At 40.2% G+C, this 21,018-nt stretch overlaps 1 protein-coding gene across 1 annotated transcript in view; it reads right to left on the bottom strand.

The window, feature by feature from the left end:
• CSGALNACT1 (chondroitin sulfate N-acetylgalactosaminyltransferase 1) overlaps positions 1-15,551 on the bottom strand; it is a 41,640-nt gene extending 26,089 nt beyond the window's left edge. Inside the window, exons 1-2 of the mRNA XM_030947591.1 lie at positions 15,437-15,551; positions 14,886-14,954 (exon numbers count right to left, since the gene is read on the bottom strand). The gene's annotated coding sequence lies outside the window, so the exon portion shown is untranslated. The remainder of the gene's footprint in view (positions 1-14,885; positions 14,955-15,436) is intronic.
• Between the last annotated feature and the right edge of the window lie 5,467 nt (positions 15,552-21,018).

The following is a 21,018-nucleotide window of genomic DNA, read 5'->3' as shown; positions in this document are numbered from 1 at the left end:
TGCTTTTAGCTCCTTCTGAAAGAGGACAACCAATTTCAATAGCTACTCTTCTTGATCAGTACTTGATTCTATTAAGCCGCAGTCAAAAAGGACAAAGTAAAGTGTATTATATGTAAATAACTGGAAAGTTCAAAGAACATGATTATCTTACAGACAATCATAGGCAGAACTCTCCCTTGTTTATTTTAAGAGACATGCTGCTGAGAGATCTCATTTATTACATTACCTAAGGTCAGGCTCCTGCACTTAACTCCTGAATTGTCTTCTGGACTCCATCTAGCCACATTCCTGATGGGAACCTAGGGAATTTACCGGGCTAACTTAATCACCTGAAGAGCCATCATCACACAATGCCAATTAACTTATTTTACATAATTACAGTGTGTTCATTACTGCCACAACTGAACTAAGGTAACATTCTAGAGAGTGGAAACCCTCCTGATAGCTTTTACACACTGACTTGCCCACTGTAAGACTAATCCAGTGTCCTACTGTTTATTCAGTTTATTTCTAACTTCAGTTACTTTTACAGGATTACAAGACATCAGCCAACCTGTACAGTGCAATTGTTCAGTGTATCTCTAGCAACTCCAACACACCCAAGATGCACTCAGCAGAAAAGGGAAAGAATATAAGGAAAATCAGATGGTTTTGGCCTCCCCTTTTGTTTTATACACCTACTTCTGCTTATTTCAAATATTCTGTCTTAAAAGATACAGTTGACTCAAAATATAAAAAACAGGCAAGAACCAGGCACCAGTCTGAGTTAACAAGCTGCTTGCCAGCTGAGGAGTCATGCACACATCCATTATTACAAGCCTAAAAATAGCAAGCTTTTGAGAAGCTCTTAGGACAGCAAAATGTGGCATATTGATATAAAAGTAATTTGTGGATGAAAGAAAAAAAGATGGTAAGAAGCTATTTCAAACAGATGGTTAAAGAAATAAAGCAATTTAATCCCAACTTCCTGAGGCAAATATTGCCATCATTATCAGTGATGTTAGAGCCAACTGCTCTCCCTGGGGTCTTGCTGCATTCCTTTCAGAATGTCCAGGCTCCCAGGCAGTGGGGTCTACTCCAGATGAAAGATACACAATTTCCTATCCCTCCTTGCACATTCTCTAGCTGGTTTTTCCTACTCATTTTCTATTTCTCCACAGCAAACCTTCCCAGAACAATTGTGTTCCTTACTGTTCAACACTTTGCACAGTAGAAATCAGGTCCAGTTGGGCTCTCAATGAATCTGTTATGACAGCAAGGCATCAAATGTCAGATGGTGGCCTATAGCTTCTTCTTTCTCCCTAACAGATGTGCAGGCCACTTCAGAGGCCCTGGCAGAACCATCTTGGCTGGTCTACTGAAATGACGCATTAGTGCTGGCAATCAGCCTGGAAACCTTAAATATGGTACAGACTCTGACTCCAGCCCAGAGGAAAAAAGGTAAGAAAATGGTAAATACCTTGAAATTAGAACTCTGTAATCTCATCTAGCCTTTAAAATCAGGAGTCTAAAACTAAATACTGTGCACATATTGCAGCTACACAGTGAGGTTCCTCATTTGTTGGCAGATCTGGAATTTCACATGAGTCTGTCACGCAGGAGCACTAGGAGGAATTTGAAAAGCACATGTGAGGTAAATACTCCTGCCATGATCTCACAGCATCATTTTCCACCTCCTACTTTTAAGAAGAGCACACCCTCAGGATGATTATTTTGATGTGTGCACCATTTGCAGGGTGGAGGGTCTACACACTCCTTGACTTCCAGAAGAGATGCCCCATGAAATTCACTCCCTCCAATCACATTCTCCTTTACAAGCAGAAAGTTGCCATTTAGGGAGGGCAGCTACACACAAAACGCCCAGCCTGCAGTTATAGGATAGGCCTTCTATATCCATTAGCACAGGCAGAAAAGGATTCCCAGCCTGAAGAGAGACAAGAGGGACAGGTGAGAAGTGGCTTCCTCAGATGCTAAACTGCACATGGAAATCCCTGTAGATATGGGTCCCTGGTGTCCAGCCAAAGTGGGGAAAACTAAAGACAACTAGATGCAATGGGTGGAAAAGGAGGCTGCTTCTTTTAGGCAGCCTCCTTTTCCAGAGTAGCTCAATCTAAGAGCCTTTCTCTGAATACACACTGCACTAGAGGCTCATGCAATAGAGCATTTGTTAGAAGCATATTTTATGGCCTGAGAAGTAATAAACTTCAACTGCTCATGCTGTAAAGCACTGGCAAAACAGCCATCCCTCAGCTCAAACCCACACTTTAGCACAATACTGCAAGATGCAGGATATACTCATTAGACAAATCAGTTCTCATGTGTGATCCATTTCATTCTGCAAAGCTGACCAGAAAAAAAATCACGAAATGATGAAAAAATGCTTCCACCACACCCACAGAAGACAGCCCAGTTGTACAGTTTAAATACTTTCTACACCAGAAGTGCATGATTTTGAAGGCCCCAGAATGGCCATTTCTTGGTGTAAGAAACACCTGGACAATCTCAGCTGGAAACACTGCATCCATCCCTGGCAACACTGAGGAGGCTTTCTAAAGGACACACTGGTTTTTTTCACCAGGGTGGCAATGAGGTATCTAGATAAGGTTTCTCACACAACTAAAACAGTGCACAGACTACTTGAAATGAGATGCTAAAAGGAGATGGTTCACTGTGAAAGTAGAGCTCAACTTTGAATTTCATTAGAGATACTGAAACATGTAACCAACACCAAAATTTTACAAGAAGGATATTACTAGGATGGTCACTAAATTTTTTTTCCTTTGAAAAAACGGAAGTTCCACAAGGAGTTAAGGTAATGATGACATGATACTAGAAGAGGAACATTTGTAATGTGTAGTACTAGTTCTACTGTAACTGAAAACTGTCAAGACACACTTACCTGTACCAGAGACAAAACACTCTGTATTCAAGGGAACATAAAATCAGGAACACTGACACAACACTTTATTAATACTTGTCAGATAACATGAGGAAGTCACACCGTTGACTTCAGCAACTACTGAGGAATCAAATGAGAAAGAATTTACAAATTGTAATTTTCTACTAAAAGCAAATCAGCTGTAGTGATGGAAAGTAAACATTTTCACACATCTGATTTTATGCATCCTTGGTAGATTTCAAAGGTGCAGATACAACATGAAAATTATTTTTAAAGCCTTATAGCTGGATACATTTAGTTAACTTTTGCTATTTTCCCCCCTCTAAGTGGGCATGTTCTCAACAATTTTCCCTTTTATTCTGGAATGCCATTGTGCTTGGGGATCAGGACACTTTGGGTTTGTCTCATTTACTAAATTTTACTAAAAAAGAAAAAAAATGCAAAGAGCATCTATGTATCACCTAAATGGAAAAACTGAATTATTACCAAGGTCATAATGATTTATTGTGGAAGTTCTAGTTTCATTTTTAAAGGGAAAAAATGTTCTTTTCAAGGCATAGAACAGTATTATCTGCTGAATACCAGTCAATACTGATTCTTTGTAAAGCATTTTGCCAGTCCAAAATATCAGTACAGCAGTAGTAACTGGTATTAATGAACATTGCAAGTAGGTCATTTGACCCGAGCCATTACTTAGACCAGTCCATGCCCTGACTTCATTGAAAATTACAGTAATATTTTTTTAGTCCTTAGTTAATCTATTCAATATCAAAATGTCAAATCCCTCTAATTAGCTCAGTACATACACTGTGATTGAACATCTGAAAGGAGCTTGAGGTGCTTTGCACCTTCATGTCATGTGCACATGTCACTAAAGAACAGAAACACAAACCTTAAAATTCATTACCCAGCTGATGCCATTTAAGCTCAGCAATCAACTTACAAACTGTGTATGCAAGACAGGAGATCACTTGCCAAGATGACATTTACAATCCAAGTAAACAAGCAGCACAGTCTAGATTTCCTAATGCATCAGGCTGTTTGCAGGCTCAGATTGCTGCTGCTTAATGCTCAGACCACGTGCACGCAAAGAAGCCATATGGTTGTGAGAAAACAAACCACTCTGCTTAAACCTGAACCCTGCATCCTAGGAATCAGAAAGGACTGTGTTAAATGGTGGATTGTGCTGTCTTCAAGCATTCCTCCAGTCTCCTCCATCACCATTGATACACCTTTGTTGAAGCACTATGGACTCACTTGGTTTTGCTAAAGGGATGGAAAAACATGTTTGGAAGAAAGAAGTGAGGAGTAAACAAATGGAGACAAAAGATGAGGGCATTTGTGGAACCATTTAGAATTACTATGTTGCTAAAATACCCTTGTAAAGTGAGGAAATTGGCTGTGAGTGGGTTTGCAGCTACAAAGAGCCACAGCATGGTTTGAAGCAGTTTTGCTGAAGGGAAGCAGGCTGTAGCAGCTGGCCTGGATTCTGAAATGTGTTTGGGAAAAAATCCCCAACAAAACAACAAAACTCCTCACACGTTCAAGACGTACATATCTGCAGAGAACTTCAGGAGAGCCTTAGGGAGCTCAACAGGGGCTGGACGAGAACCACACCTCTCCCCAGGAAGGAGTGATGAGTGCACAGGGACCCTCACTCAATTTGCTCTCTTATTTTCCCTGTTCAGCCTCTACCAGCTTTTTTTCTTCCCAAAGGTAGGCTGGGTTAGAAAGCCCTTAACACCCCTCTTTCCACCAAGTCTGTTTATCTGAGCAAGTCCAATAGGCCTGAATCCAGCTACAACAAACTTTCTGGGCACCTCTGACTCTTATGAAATGTAGTGACTCAGCCAAGCTACATCAAAAAGAGAACATATTTTATTTGTTTACTGGAACTTAGTAAACTAGGGCAGGAAAAAAGAAAGCATCAGAAAGGACACATATCTTCATCTTAGAAAGCTTAGTCCTTCTCTCTGACCCTAGGCAGGTGTCTTTATCTGGCTTTCTGCCTCCCCATAGACTTTTGACTGTCTGCCTCCCTCCCCAGGCCCATAGCTCTGCACTTCAGGCACTCCTGGTCACCTGTCCCGCGATGCAGTTGAATCAGAGGTATCAGTGCTTATTTACAACCAGCATTTTCCCACAGTTCCCATTGCCATGGTAAGCAGCAACAGAGCCTGAAATATAAGGTCAAAACATAGCCTAGATATCTCCCACAAGCCATATGGAATAATCATTTTCTGAGAAAATTTCTGGCAAAAATTTGCGCTTGCTCTCTGACCAAAAGCACACCTCAGCTCAGCACTCTGCACTCCTAACTGAGCTCCTGAGACAGAGAACAATAAACATCCCTAAAAAGCTTGAACCCAGATTCCTGTGCAGAAACTGAAGAGGATCTTGCCAGTTCCTTATAGGCTATCAGTGTTACTTCTTTGATCTCTGTCAGCCTCACTGTGTTTCCTTCTACCATGTGGAAGTTCAGGGCCATGGCACATATCTGCACTGCTTGCCAAGCACCCCAACATTACTTCATAGGAATTTATTATTATTTTCCATCTTTCAGAAGCTTTTCAGCCTATCCTTGCACGAATAATGTATGACAATATAGGTTGTATGTGAATATATTTGTGAAGACAAACCAGACCTCTTCCCCAGTTACTATTCCACTGAAAATCAAATGTCAGTCTGCCTGTCTTGGATTACTCACAGATAATGCAGTTAGCATCACAATACAGTTATGTGAACTGTGTCAAACTAATCAGACATCGAGACAGAGGAAAAAATAGGAGAAATCAAATGAACCCTGGAAAGAGACATCAAGTCCAGGCTGCCAGGACTGCACATACTGAAATACCTGAGGAAAGATGAAAATTATTGTGGTAAGTACACCACAATTTAGGCCAGCCTAAGAGGGAGGCTGTCCACTTGGTGGAAACCTGGACAAAAGCAGATATTCAGCATAAGAGACTGTGTTCTGGAGACAGGTACGAGGACACAAAGTATGAAGCACCAAAAAGGCAGAAACATAATAACAACATACAATCGCTGTCTTGTCTCAGTAGGAGTAAAAATTAAATTACTGGGACCTACCAAATTTCAGTATAAATTGACATTTCTGGGCATTAAACAGGATTATTGAATAGATGAGAACACAGAAGTGCAGTATTGACAATAAGTGTCAATATATCAGAGAGGTGATACTGCAGCCCAGTTTGGTATCCTAGGCTTGATGAATAATACACTGGGCAAGACAGAAGCTTTTCATTTCTGTGTTACCTCCTGCATCACCTCAGCCTTCTCTGGATTAATTTTAAAACAGCTATTTTGGAACATGTGAAAACAAAGGCACCTCCATGTCAGTTTTAGCTTGGGAGACTGTCAAAAATCCAATTCTAGCTGCAGCTTATGTAGAATCAAATGCAGACTCAGGCCTTAATTTTGACATATGTATCACAACACAAAGACATCAGCTGTTTTTTCCTCTGTGAATTGCAACAGATCTTCTCTACTGATAAGTTTTCATGTCATAGTTGCTTTCTGATCTGAAAAACAACAATGCAATTTAGAAATTCGTCTCCTCTACCTTGATACAATCTTGAGGAATGCAAGTGAATTCATTTTAATCTGGAACACCAGCAAGATGAAAGAGAATAAAAAAATTTAAAAGAGATCAAAATTAAGAAAAAGATGTAATATCCAAGGAAAACAAATAAATATTTAGCCAGAAAATAGATATAGCTGAATGGAAATTGTCCTGTGCAATACAAAAAGCGCTGGTAACAGTTTTTTGGCTTGGCTTTGTTGTTTCAGTCCTAAGAGATCTCAAATGTTTGCCTTGAACTGCTACTGACCATACACATCAGTTTGATAAGAAAGACCAAAAGTTTAGTATTAAGTGTGTACCATAAGCTGAGGACCAACAGCTCAGAAGTTGTACCATTCAGCAGGCAAAAGTACACTACAGCCTTCACATAGGGAAATAAGTCCTCTCTTGAAGAAAGCCCATGGGGTAAAAACAAAAGAACATTGTAAGAAAGTGCAAAAGCTCTCAATGCATTGAGGCGACCAGCATGCAGCACATCAGAACTTTCCTAAACACTACTGCACTTTCTAGGTAACAGCAGCATATGCAAGCCAAGTCTCCTTCCTGAAGGTAAGATGATCCTGTGCAAGTCATTTCCCTATCTTCCTCTTGATATTTCCAGAGGTAGCAAAGACAATAATGATGATGCCCACTGTATTATGCATTTAGATAAGATGATGAAAATAAACAGAAGTGGATATATACTTAAGATGAAGTAACTTGCTGTGGCTTCTTCTCTTCACTGCAAGGAAGCATAACAAGATATTGAACTGAAATGCATCTGGAACTGGACTATCCAGATTCAACCCTAGCAGTGTAAGAGTTAGCATCACTATTAATACGCTGAATACTGCTCCTCCAAAAATCTCAAGGTGAGAGATCAGAATTCACCTGTAGATCAGAATATCACCTCTAGAAGGTGGGAGTTTTTCCCTCTCCATAGGTATGTTATCATAAATATTAATTGGAAAATGTCTATGTACTTCATATAGGAGGGGGAAAATGTGCCCAGACTGGAGATGCCCATGGCTGCTGCAGTGAGGAAACAAGAAACTAAAGAAGTCTAGACCAACATGAAAGCTTTTAACATGCCACTGTAAAGGTTCAAGTATCAGTTAGACAGAGTCTGACTGATTCTGTGACTTAAAGAGTCAGATGATTTTATCACCAATCACCTTTATGATTGTGCATACTCAGCTGAGAGGAGCTGTGGACACAATTTGACTCTCATTATTTGAATCCATAAATTTTTTCAATTTCTATTTTTTTGAAAGACAATATAAAAGTGAAAACACAACTCCTAAAAGAAGCAGCAGAAAACTCTTACTGAGCAATCATATAATCATAGAATACCAGGTTGAAATGGGACCTCAGGATAGTTTTACAGTGGCACTCCCAAGGCAATGCTCACCTCACCTGCGCCATTCTTCCATCATGAAATCATGCCCCCAAGCTTGTACTCCAGCCCAAGGACTCCAAAGAAAAATGTAGTTGTCACCTGTACCCGATGTTCATCTAAATAACAGTCCCTAGCAGCAAGAAATTGACACAGCACAGCTATTTATGACACAAGCACTCTGTGATCTGCCTCACCCACACCTTCTCTCTTTCCTTGGTAACTCTGGAAAAGACCTTACCCTTCCCTTGGACTCCTTTTGATAGCAAGGCACATCCATTTGGCTCTTCTCAGTGGAAGGAAATCCTCATGGTTCTAAGGTACCTGTGACAGCCAAGGCTTACCTATTCCCTCTGGTTTTTTGAGCACATTATCAGCCCAGATGAAGATTATAATGGATCCCTGATGGCTTTTCCCCCAAAGCCAAATCTCTCCTTTGCCGCTTTATGAAAGTTGAAATATTATGTGGGAATGTACCAATATCAAAATTCCATGTAAGATTTTTTAACTCTAGGATGGAACTTCAAAAGGAAACTAAAGAAATACACTTAATCTGCTCTGTGAGTACCAGCACTTCTGTAAAAAAAATACAACAGCAATGAAGGATCTCACAGGATACAACATCTTTGAAACTCAGTCTCATGCAGCATAAATTCAGTCCCCTGATACATCCATCCTCTTTTCTACCTCCTCTAACTGACTGCATTTGTATCGTGCATATGAGAAAAAACATCAGGACAGTACCGTTAGCTGCACTACAAGTCACAGAAGCACAAATGGCATGGAACGTCTGAGCCTTTTAATAATGATGCTCTTCTCCTCTGCAGATCACCTGGCATGCACAGTTCAGCTCTCTGAAAAAATAATGCAGTCACTCCCTGATTAAATTACTCCTGGAGTGGAAAAGACATTGAGCAGCCTGCCTGTTTCAATTGGCTGCGTAGTGACTGAGCTCCATGAATATGGAAATAATTAGAAATCCTAGACCAATATAGAGAAGGACAAGGAATATGTGACCCACATAAAGGGCATGCTGGAGTTGCATGAAAGTGAAATCATAGTGCAATATTAAACAAGTGAAAAATCCTTGATATCAGTGATGGAGGTTAGAAAACAAATGAAGATTACTTCAGTAAAATGCCAGAGGGTTCGAACTGAGATACAAAGCCTTTTCAAATGCATTTTACAAGCTCCTTTCTCCTAGGAAAGAGGCAAATTTGAGATTTTATTTTAAATCCTAATTCATAAATCTAATCCACATCTTTGTGTCTCTTTTTCTCTTGATGTTTAATAAGTTTACAATATTACTAAGTAGCTGCCAGAGAAGTTTTTTTACTTGGGCTCTGAAGCTTTGACCTTAGTAGTAGTTAATAGCCCAAAAGATTCTAATCAGAGTATGAGAAATGGACAAGTACCCTAAGAAAACCAAAAAGCTTTACCACCAGATGAGCCTGTTTTCACCAACTCAAGCAGATGAACTGCTTGAAAGAAAGTAAGAAAATTATGGCCCTGAATTTACTGGAAAAATTCTGTCACATACATCTGTAAAATCTCTAAAAAAAGCTTACATTTTCCTTGGATGTGACTCACTTCCTCACTTGCCCACCTGTGCTAACCAGGAAGAACCAGCACTCCAGTATAAGAGGTGCTTTGGCGAAATTGAAGTGCTCTGCTTCCCACATACTACTGCAGCTGGAGTACGCAGCACATGCAGGCGCCCCATATAGCTCTGTGTCTCCTGCCATTCCCTGGAATTGCTGGCAAACAAGGTGTGTAACAGCAGCCTTCTTCAGCTTCTTCTACCTGGCTGTCATAGCAAAAGGCAGATCCAATAGCAAGGAGGAAAAACGAAGTCTAAACCACACTGGACAAATGCAAACATCCATACCCACTGAATTCTAAATTTTTTTGTCCTCGTCTGAAAACTAGGGCCACCAATTCATAACAACACTTTTAAGGGATTCTGAGATGTGCTCTCAAAACAGTTTTGCAGGTACCTTACATTTGCAAAGATCTAGTTTCTTAGTATAGTTAGTTCCTAAGGATTTTAGAGTGAAGCTTTATTTTCCTTTCTCTAATGCTAAAAAATTTTCCTTTCATTCCTTTAACATTATGTAAGTGCTTTTCATTTCCTGAACAATTTTCAGAGAAAGCCGCTATATTTTTGGAGTAGCTTATTAATTCATAAATTTATATACATAGTTCAATTAAGCATCAGAAAACTTCACCACTGACTTTTATCTCATAAAATCACCTATCCTGTAAATTGAAAGGTCAGTGGCATGTTTTCTATCCCTGTGGCTCAAACAAATCTCTGTATCAATTTTTAAGCTAGCAACCGCTACTTTCACAGTAAATTCATTAATCTAAAATATTTCTGTTTAAATTTGCTAGGATTAGAGGTAACATTATGATGTGTTATATATTCCCTTCAGACAGTTTTTTTACTTAATAACAGTATGAAAAAAGAGAAAAAAGCAGTGCAGGTAACATGATTCACTATGCACACCACTGTATATTTTGCTAATAGCTTTTTATAAGATTTCCCAAAGTTTATTTAAAATATCTTCCCTGAAATCTAAAGGCTACACCTTCTCACAAATAAAATAATACAAAGTTTCCTCTACAAAGGGTGTTTCAACACTGTTACCTCTACTTTCAGACTATTCTAACTGAAGAGGAATGCTTTTCTAAAATACTGGCTCCACATTAAAAGCACACATGGGAAAGACTATTTGATGTAAAGCTCTCCTTCTTTCAAAATCAATACTACTCAGTTTCCCTCTGTGAAGAAAGATGGTACATACGTGGACATTGTAAATGTTAATGAAAATATCAGTTGTAGGATACATGAATCAAAGAACCCAAATATAGACATACTCTGGTCTGAGCAAGCTGAAATTTAACTGTCCTATCAGGGGTTGGGTGACTGGCTACAAAAGCTAAAAAATAAAAATGCACCCTTCAACACTGGAAGCCACTTGGTTCACTGAGTGATTACCACTGATCCCTGGCACATGTAGCTCTGTCTAACTCTGTTATGATCATGGCCAGGACTTTCATAACAACCTTCTATTAAATAAATTCATAGGGGAAAATACTGGGAAAATCTTAAAATTGTACAAGTATTAAAATCCCACTTTTAAGACTGAAATATTCTGCCCTCCCAGATGTAGTTGAAGTACCACCTTGGTAGCAGGAATGGCAGCACAGGTGACAGAACATCTCCTTACCTTTCACCATTCACATCCCAGCAAAAGGTGTGAGTGCAACACAAACCACTGACTGTCAGTACTGGTCTGGGTAACATGAAACTCTCTGAAGCTCTCTGCCTTGGTGCATGTGCCTGGGAGGCCTTTGGATATTCAATCACTCCTGTGATTTGAACATTTTGGCCTGTAATTCTTTATTAAGCCAACTTTCAAAAGAAATTATCTCGTAGTAAACCAGATGGAGTTACAGATCACTCAATTAGTTTGAATTAACTGATTCTGATTTCTAAATATGGCTATACAATAAAAGATAATCTAGTAGGCAAAAATCTGACCTTAAATGCAGGACATGTAAGTCCAGCTTTTGGTTTTGCCACTGGCCCAGTGGCAAGATTCCATGTGAGTCTTTTCACTATACACAAAACAGGAACAACAAGAGAATTGCCTCAAAATCTGAGCAATATTATGAGCAGGTGATTAATAGATATATTGGGCTGTAGACTTTTGGCTTTGAAAATCTTGATCCAGTTTCTTATCCTGGAAAGGAAGCTGGGATTATTCAATCTAAGAACTGTCAACTATTTATAGCCTCAGCTATAAAAAAAAATTCTTTTAAGAAATAGCAAGCCAGAAACGTCTTGCTGCCCAACCATCTCCAGTAGAAACAATTCCCAGGGGTATCTACATACTGTTCCAATGTTGCTGGAGTGCATATTGTTCCATGTCTTCTTGCCAGTAAATTGCCAAACCACTGTCAGACACATAATGGAGAGGAAAAAGGGAAAAGCAGTTCTGAGGATTTAACTTCAGTATAGTTTCTATCACTGTTCTGTTACTTTAGGAGAATGATGCTCATGTCCAAGTGACTCAGTCACATTTTTCTGTTATCAAGGCAATGCAGCCTGATCTAGCGGAAAGTGTGCTTGCCTGTGGCAGGGGGGTTGGAACTAGATGATCCTTAAACAATGTTCAATGCTAATGTACTTTTAAGAACATTCCTATTGGCATGGAACTGGGCTAAAAAAGTACAGTTTAGCCTAAAACACATAAACCTGTTGATGAACCTGGAAACAGAATCCAGAACTGTAACTGCTCTAACACTGAGGTACCTTAACAAAACCAAAAAAACACACAGCTCTCTGCTATCTTCTGACAATCAACTTTCTGTTTCTTGTCAGAGGAAAGACAGAGCTCTGCACAACATTGAATGTGTTAATTACTCATTGGTAGAGAATACAGCTCACCATGAAGACATTTTTTCTGAAAACTAAGTCCCAAAGGGAGGGGAAGACATTTACTCCTATTTTGACTAACCAGTCAAGTATAAGAATGTAACACCTACACTAATAAAGATATCTGTGAGTCTCTAACAAGGAAACCATTGAGGACAATGATGACATCTTATCTGGGTACACACAAATTGAGGATGAAAGATTAATACTGCACTGTGTCAAAACTTTTGTAGTGCAACTGAATAAAAAATGAGAGTTTCTTCAAGAATCAGAAAATGACCTGAGGTATGCTGGTGTGGACAAAGACGCAGTGTGACAGAGCTTTCTCTCACCAGAGGGTAGCTAACTGATGGAGGCTTGTGAGCAGGCTTTCTCCAGGAGATGTGACCTGAAAGGTAAGCTACATGCAACCAAAAACATTTTGTCAGAAGAGGATCAAGTCAGCAGGACAGGGTGAAAGAAAATAGAAGCTAGGTGTAAATAGATTCAGCATTTTTGCCTTATGTTTTTTGTCCATATCTTTAGAAAATGTTTCTAAGTGCATTGCTGATTTTAACTGTTACAAACAAAAGTTCATAGTGCATTTCCACTTAACCTCTCTTGGATAGTACATGGTTTAGACTAACGAGCCTTTCCTTGGCAAGACACAGGTAAGAAAACAAGCACTCAGTTAACCCGGTAACAGGAGCCCAGTTTGGGGCATGCAAGGTGAAATATAGCAAGCCATGAGCTCTGCTACATTGACTAGGTAGAAAGCTGACACCACAAACATCATGGAAAAAAATGAACACCTTCCAGTAAGTCTTGGGAAGAAAGAAGGATGGAATACAGTAAGATATTGCATCAACTCCAAAGATCCCAAAGAACACACCAAGCCACCCACATCACTTATCCTCCTTCCCCATTCATGTTTTCTGGCAAAGTAATGTCCATAGAAATGTCAACACATCATGGTGGGAGTCTAATAAGATTTGGAAAGCAGTACTGGCCACGTCACAAACCAGAGATCAGAAGGGAAGGGAGGCAACCCAATACACCCTCTGCCAGGGATGGTGAATCAGAGATCTTATCTATTTTTTTCAGAAAAAAGATTCAGAAAACATGTTCTATAAAGACTGCATTAGTTTATTATACTGCTTAATTTTAAGTTTTTAAAAGAACATTCAACTTGAGATAACTTTAAGAATAGGGAATAAAGAAGATTTTTTTTGACAGAGAAAACAGGTTGCAGACATAAAGTGGGTATTTGCACTGTGACAGGATATGGATTTCTAACTCCAAAAAATAAGATGATGGAAAACAATAAGATTTGGTGTAATGTTGATTAAAGAAAGTTAAGCCTCAATGGGTTTTAAACCATCTTAGAATTAATTTATTCATTTGAATATTGTAAATGTTTACAGTGGTAAATATTTTTGTTCTATAAAATGAAAAATAGTTTAGTGTAATTTTGTAACTCTGCCCTCTACAATTCCTTACCCCATCCCAAGTAAAAAAAACCCTCTTGACAAACTGTTAAAGGACACTTCTGAATGGAGCTAACACTAGGTAGAATTCAAACAGCAAACAGCTTCAGAGATATGAGGAGCCAAGCAAGACAGATTTAAAACATTTTGCTAAATCAAAAGTGTTTCTGGGCATGCAGTACAGCATGTCTGCCTTAAAAGATACAGATTTCCCTTGTAAGACACACCCCAAATATTCAGATAGATTGATTTCAATAGTGAGAAAACTATAGAAAGCATGAGCAAAAATCTTGAATTATATAAACTTCAACCTTGATACAGAAAAGAAAAATTAACATCCCTTGAATGGCAAGCTCTTAAATTTCTTGAAAAGAAATATGAACAAGAAGTAGTATTTTCTAATTCCCCATGCACTAATCATAACTCACCAATAGTGGTTTCCCACACAATCCATTTTCAATGCAGTTGCATTGGACAATGTTGCAGTGACACCTTTCAGCTATTCTGATGCTCAAAAATAATGATTCAACCTTTTAAAGCTATATACTTCCTGTAAGAAGCAACATTAAGTAGACAAGGAAGTAAATAGCTTGATATGAATAACTGTTTTATTTGGACTGCTCTTAAAAAAGGATACACAAAAAGTACATTGTATATGTTTGAAAACAATCCTAGTCAAGTTAAACATTACCATAACAGTAATTATTTTACAAGGAAAGTGATTCACAGTGGAAACAATTTGAAACTCAGTTTTACAAAGTTTGCATAAGAACTGCCCACCCAGGTCAAGAAATCCACTCACTCCCACACAATGTGATAAGCATAGAGGACAAATCCAAAGCAATTACAAAAAATGATCTTTCATTGATACAGAGAACAGAAGCTAATAGGAACATGCAGATATGTAGTAGATATTGTTGAAATAAAAATACAGGATTTTAAGTCTCACATAGAGAAGGAACAGTTTTGTGACAAGTATAAAAGTATCAATGAGAAAAACAAATAGCAACAGGATAATCTCAGCAACTATAATGAAAGTAAATACTGCATCTACTTCATGGTCTAATTTCAGAGATAAGGATAAAAAATTGCCTTACCTCAAATACAGCTTGAAGAGAGACATTATCAATATGCCTACATCCTTTCTTAGTTCCCTTGATAGCAATCTAAGAAGAAATACAAAATAGCAAATAACTATCTTTCCTTCAGACAGCATGTGCCCAGGAATAACACACTTCCCAGTAAAGTGTGCAGAAAATAAATAAAAAAATTAAAACTCAAAAAGACAATCCTTGCAAAAAAAAAAAAAAAGCCAAGAACTTTATATATTTGAAATTCATAGTATGATTTATTGCATTTTGAGGGAGTAGAGACATTCAGGAATTAGATAATATAGACTTAACTGTGATATTACCTCAATGCTCACTAAAATATTAATTCAGTACATTTGTCCACAAAAGGAAGATTGTAAATTCATCCACACAGAACCCAGACACTGGAGACATAAAAATATTCCTATTCCAGTAGTAGGCACACATGGGCTCACACAATACAGCCTTATTAACTTGTTTTTCTCCTCCCAAACGACAGTGCTTACCAAAGTGACACTCAAATGTTAAATGCTTTGGTCAAGAGTTCAGTCACTGACCTGCAATGAAAGCCTTATGTTCAGCTCCAACATTTTCTAACAGCAAACAAGGAGGAAAAAATGGTTTCATGGAATGAACTGTTAAAAAAGAAAATCCTCACATAAGCTTTCCCCGAGGGGGAAGAAATATCCACAAGCTTTAAATTGGCCAGGCGGATTTAAGAGGAAGCAAAAAAAAAAAAAAAAAAAAAAAAAAAAAGGCAGCTCTTTCTGTTGCGTCAAAGAGCCCACTGTGCAATAGGAACAGTGAACAGAGTTGTTAAACTGGCAAGCTTTTGCTGAAGACAGCTTTTCAATATGCTCTCAGCATCGTCTCCCAGGGCTGGCTGGAGACAGTCCCACTCCTCTTATACGACCTGTACTCCTTCAAGAGGCAATCGCTCTTAAGGACAGTTTCTATAAACATACTGCTCTCCCGGCTTGGCTGCACATGATGAGGGCAATTGCACACGTATACATACCTGCACTCAGGGAGCAGACTTGCAGGCACTTGGGGAAAATGCAGGCACACTCAAACTAGCCATCATTACCTTGGCTTAAGAGCAGGATGCTATTGATGACTGACTGCTTGCTAAAACTCCCTTCCCCACTTAGACCATTCAGTGTGCTGTTGGAAAGCAATCCTGAAAGGCACAGTACTTAGAGAGGAAACCTCTAATGCAATTCCACTGGGACATTGCAGCCCCAGCAGTGCTTTCTGACTAAAGGAAATCGTAAGTCACATGCTGCTGCCTAGCTTTGTGTGTAGTGCAGAGAGCTCAGAGAGCCACCAGAGACTGCAGCTATGTGGGATGAGTGAACCGTCCCTCCCAGGAATGATGGCTCCATCACTGAGGACATCTTTAGGGGCTGAACCCGTGTACATAAGGTGAACAGAATAACCTGGTTAAACATTAGTAAAGCCACACTCATCACCAGATACAGGAAACTGCCACGCAGATCTCTGCCGTTGAGGACAGCGCCCTGCATTCCTTCTACAAGCCATGGAGACCTAAGCAAAGGCATTTAGAGCACAGTTCAACCTACTCCAACCTACATCTGGTCTGCTGAGCTGCCTTCTGGGCTTCACTGCCTACAAAGGGAACCCATGATGGCTTTCCCAAAAAGAGGCTGCAGACAGCAACATTTTTAGAGATGAGTGCCACTCCAAATGACAAGGCGATGAATGCCTGCAACATGTGCACAGAAAGAACTTGCAAGGAAGAATAGCATTGGTAAGGGACAGGAATAGAAAAGGGAAAATGCAAACCGTGGAATGCACTTTTCAATGTGACTGGAGAATTAAAAGTGGGGACAAACATATGCAGCTGGTTAATTTAGAATTTCTCTTCTATTTATATATCTTTCGGAGTTGCCACAGGGACATAATGAGCCTGAATATGTGGGAAGGCAGCAGAAGGAAACGAAGAATATGCAGGAGTTAAATTCTCTCTATTTGTGTTCTTTCTGTACTTTATGAACTTCTCTATGGAAAAAATACTGGTTTAACAGCTTCTCTTGAAATCCTTCCAGGTGAAAATGAATTTCTCTCCTAAAATGTGTTTCCATAAATGACAGACTAAGTTTCTGCAAAAAGTACCTTCAACTTAGAAGTGAAATACAGCATTTTCTAAGCTTTTAGCCCCGTAAATTTAATGCAAGGTCCTATTTGTGCACCAAGCAGTGTGCTGCTTTATTGTGTTCTCACAACACCAGACAACTCACTATGTCCAAAGCCCCAGCTGTAGTGTCACTGGAGTCATATGGGCATCGATTTGGCCACACGAGAGTAGAGTGATTAATAATTCTGGCTGTGCTGTGTGGAAGATAATTACACTCTGGTTCAGTTCCCCAGATCTAAAAGCTAGGCAGGTATTTTAACACCTCTCACAATAAAAATACCTGCTCATAAGATTACCTAAATGTTTCCCCCTGTAAATCCAGATTCCCCACCACTCATCAGTGTCACACTGCAAGCTGAAGGAAACTGGTAATATTTGTTCTTTTCTTGAAATTGATTTTTTTTGTTTCATTTAGTATAATAAAGTAGATTAATTTGCATGTTGAGCAGGTGGCTGGAGCAGATGATGTCCTGATGTCCCTTTCAACCTAAACTATTTTGATTCTGTGAAAATGAGGTCAATTATTAAAAGCTGCCTTAGGCTATTACAGAAATTAAGTGGACGGTGGCCAACTTCAGTGTTTTGAAGCCATAATTTGGATTCGACTCTCAACTGCAGTTTCAGAGTCAAAGATCTCCATCATGTCACTTTGGGAGAAGCTACCAGATCTGCTGAAACATAAACCATAAGCATTTGTAATGATATTGCCGTCTATGAGGTCATTAATGGATATCACTTTATGGAGAGGGCTGTATTGGTTCCCACACATCCCTTGCTGCTCCACTCTTGGGTTCCCAATCTCCGTTTTTTTTCCCTTCTTATCTTTCACCCAGGCATCCAATCTCAATTTAGTGTCCTTCAGCTACAAGAGACAAAGAAGACACTGAGAATTCTGAGTGACTGAAAGCCCAGACAACTCAAGTCAGCTGTAGAAATTCCTCTGCACAAAGCAAAGGACACAGAATTGACAAAAAAATCTACAGAATAAGAAAACCTTTTGCATGATCCCTAGTTTTTGTGTAGACTCCACCACACTGCTAGCTCAACACAGACTATCTTCTCCAAGGCCTCACTCAGAAGGTGTTAAGAAGATGACCCCTTTCAAATCTTTTCAGTATTATGCAAAGCTTTAGCTTCCTTCTACCATGCCAGACATCAACTCCTGCTCCCCAGGCCTAAGGAGTGGCTATCAATTCAAGCCCTCACCACTGAGCATAGCAGTTATCCCAACCTTTGCACAACCACATCATAGACCACTTTATCCCATACCTAAAACCCAACCTGCACACCCTTAGGGCTTGTTGTAAATACTCCAGTCCTGTGTAAGTGAAAGCAGCCTACGGCAGCAAGCCAGGAAATCCAATACAGAACGAATGCTATCTGCTGGGACTATACTGATCCAGAAATGTGGAAGGTGGAGAATGACATTCAGAGCTCTTTGCCGCTGCCAAGTGCTAACCCAACACCTTTCAAACACTCTCCTGGCCCATGAAGACTCGCTTTTGTGGTACAGAAGGAATTTGAAGCACTACTACCAAGGTCTACAATATGGCCTTCGCACACATCATGTATCCATCCCTGTGCTGCATCAGCTGCACTGCCTGAAATATCTCTGTTACTCACAGGCCTTCCTCAAGAAATGGGACAATCTTCCCAGGGAAAAATCATCCTTCACTACTGCCTTGAGGTCAGTGCTGCCTCTTTCCTGCTATAGAAGGTCACAAAGCCTCTTCCTGAAAAACAAGGCTCATGTAGGTATTTCAGCTGAGTCCTGTATTCCTGCAGGAAGGAGGCTGAGTGCACTTCCAATTGTCTGGCTAAAACGTTGAGATTCAGCATGTCCTGCTCTGTGGAAATCCAAACAGCACAATCTGGGCACGAACTCAGGAATGCCACTGTAAGTGGAGAGAAAGCTTCAGACCCTGACAGGCGTAGCCCAACCCCACCACCACCTACATGCTTGGCTCCTGGAATGGGAGAGGAGCATGCAGTGCCATCGGCACATCAGTAGTTCAAATTTAGAACAGCAGTGGCTCTAAACTGTCAGCCTGGCTAAAAACCAAGTTTATATTCCAAGTACCTTCAAATGCTAAGCTCATGTCACCTGTTGCAGACACAGTGCCCATATTCTGAAGAAGCACAGCGCTCTTCTTCCTCCCATCCACAAATGAAACATCAGTGGTGTTTCCTGCTTGCTCAGTGGAATCACTTGCCCCAATCCCCTGCAAGTCTGATCCTGCTGCCTGTTTTGTATCTATATGAGGATCACATAGCAAACAGTTTTACCTCCTAAGTCCAGGGGTCAGGCAGGCTTAATGTAAGTCTTTTCTTACGTTTAAACTCTTCCAAGCCCCAACCAGACTGTGCCCTTCAGACTTCTTCTCTTCTGTCAAGTTATGCTGTTTATACCATAAAAAAAGTGGACTGTCAACTTCTCCTTGCCTGGAAGGGCTGAATGCACTGGCAAACACATGGAGCATTAGGAATGCAGAAGCAAGGATTCAACAACTCTCTGCAAGAGACAGCAGTACTTAATTTGAAAAAAAACACCCCAAACAAACAGATTATTTACAGTTTTAAAAGAAATTTGAAAAAAAAAAATCCAGTGTCTAGACGACACACAAAAGGCACACACAAAAGGAAAAAAGAAAGATAAAAAGGTGTTTCTAATTTATTGGAAGTATTCCCCCTTGCCTAGCGGATTAAATACAGCAACATCTTCTTTCAGGACACCTTGTGAAACTGGTTCCAAAACTGCCATCTCCCTGCCTAGCTGATCTCCTAGGGGTGATTCTGCACCAGCAATTTTTCAGGGCACTCCTCACACATCCATTACTTTTCAGAAATAACTGTTGGTAATCCCCTGCCCACCCATTTCACTCCTGCAGCATTCTGATTCTGGCCTCACAAGCAGCATAGGGGGAACCCCAACTAGCCCATCAGCTCTTGCTGGGCAGTTTCCAAAGAGACAGAATACACAACTTTATTACCATATTCAGTCCCACAATGCAAAACTATTAAATAATAATAATAATAATTATTATTACTACTACTACTACTACTCAGTCAAATTTGGCTGTATACATCTGCACAGGCACATGGGGAAGAGCTCTGGGTAGACCTACACACTGGCCAGTGATTAACATTGCTGCACGAGCAGGGGATTGCAGGGCCATGAAGCCTTTTTTAGGAACCTGTGCCATCCCACAGCAGTTTGTAGTTTGACGGCAAGAGCACGAGAAGAGGAGGCACCTGTTTTACGAGGGACTGACTTTCTGCTGTGCCTTTGTCACTTCTCTGTGGTGACAAATGGCCACAGTCTCTGTGTGAATGACTGCAGTCACCCCAGCAGGAAAGCAAGGACCTTGCCTTTTATCTGTAAGAGAGGTTACAAGTCTCTTAAAACTATTTGCTGAAAGGATTATTGCACTAGCTCTTAGATGTGTAATTTATGGATTTAATCAGTGGAAACCCCCAAGTGCAAAGTCTGTAAGGTCTGTTGCAACATCAGAAAGGAAGAGCCTAATTGAAAGGAGCAAAGAAAGTGACAAGGAAAGAAACTGAGAATTCTTACTAAGTAACAAAAGGGGTAATGCTTGCAATCAAGCGTCCTAACATTAAAATCTAATATAAGAAGCAAGACTCTGTTCCAAGCTGCTGAAAGGTGGATGCACATCTGTGGTGAAAGGTCCTGCTTTTCCTTCGCATTTGCCTGTGATGACTTTAGTAGTGGACTGTAAGAACTTTAGAGAAGCACTAGCCCAGGCAGCAGTGCCTTGGACGTCCAGAGCGGGCTTTGACCAGCAGCAACACCAGCTTCAGGAGGGCAGCGCTCCCTGCCGCTCACATCAGTGCTTCGGCTCGCTCGGGCCCAGCGGACGGGAAATCCCGGGCCCGCTCCGACACTGCACCGCGCCAGGCTGGGGCGGAAGTGCGGGCGAGCGCGGCTCGGGGAGCGCCGAGGCGCATGCGCGCCGCCCG

This window comes from Camarhynchus parvulus, chromosome 4 (genome assembly GCF_901933205.1).
Source record: "Camarhynchus parvulus chromosome 4, STF_HiC, whole genome shotgun sequence".
Classification (NCBI taxonomy): domain Eukaryota; kingdom Metazoa; phylum Chordata; class Aves; order Passeriformes; family Thraupidae; genus Camarhynchus; species Camarhynchus parvulus.
This window is presented reverse-complemented; position numbering and strand designations above follow the sequence as displayed.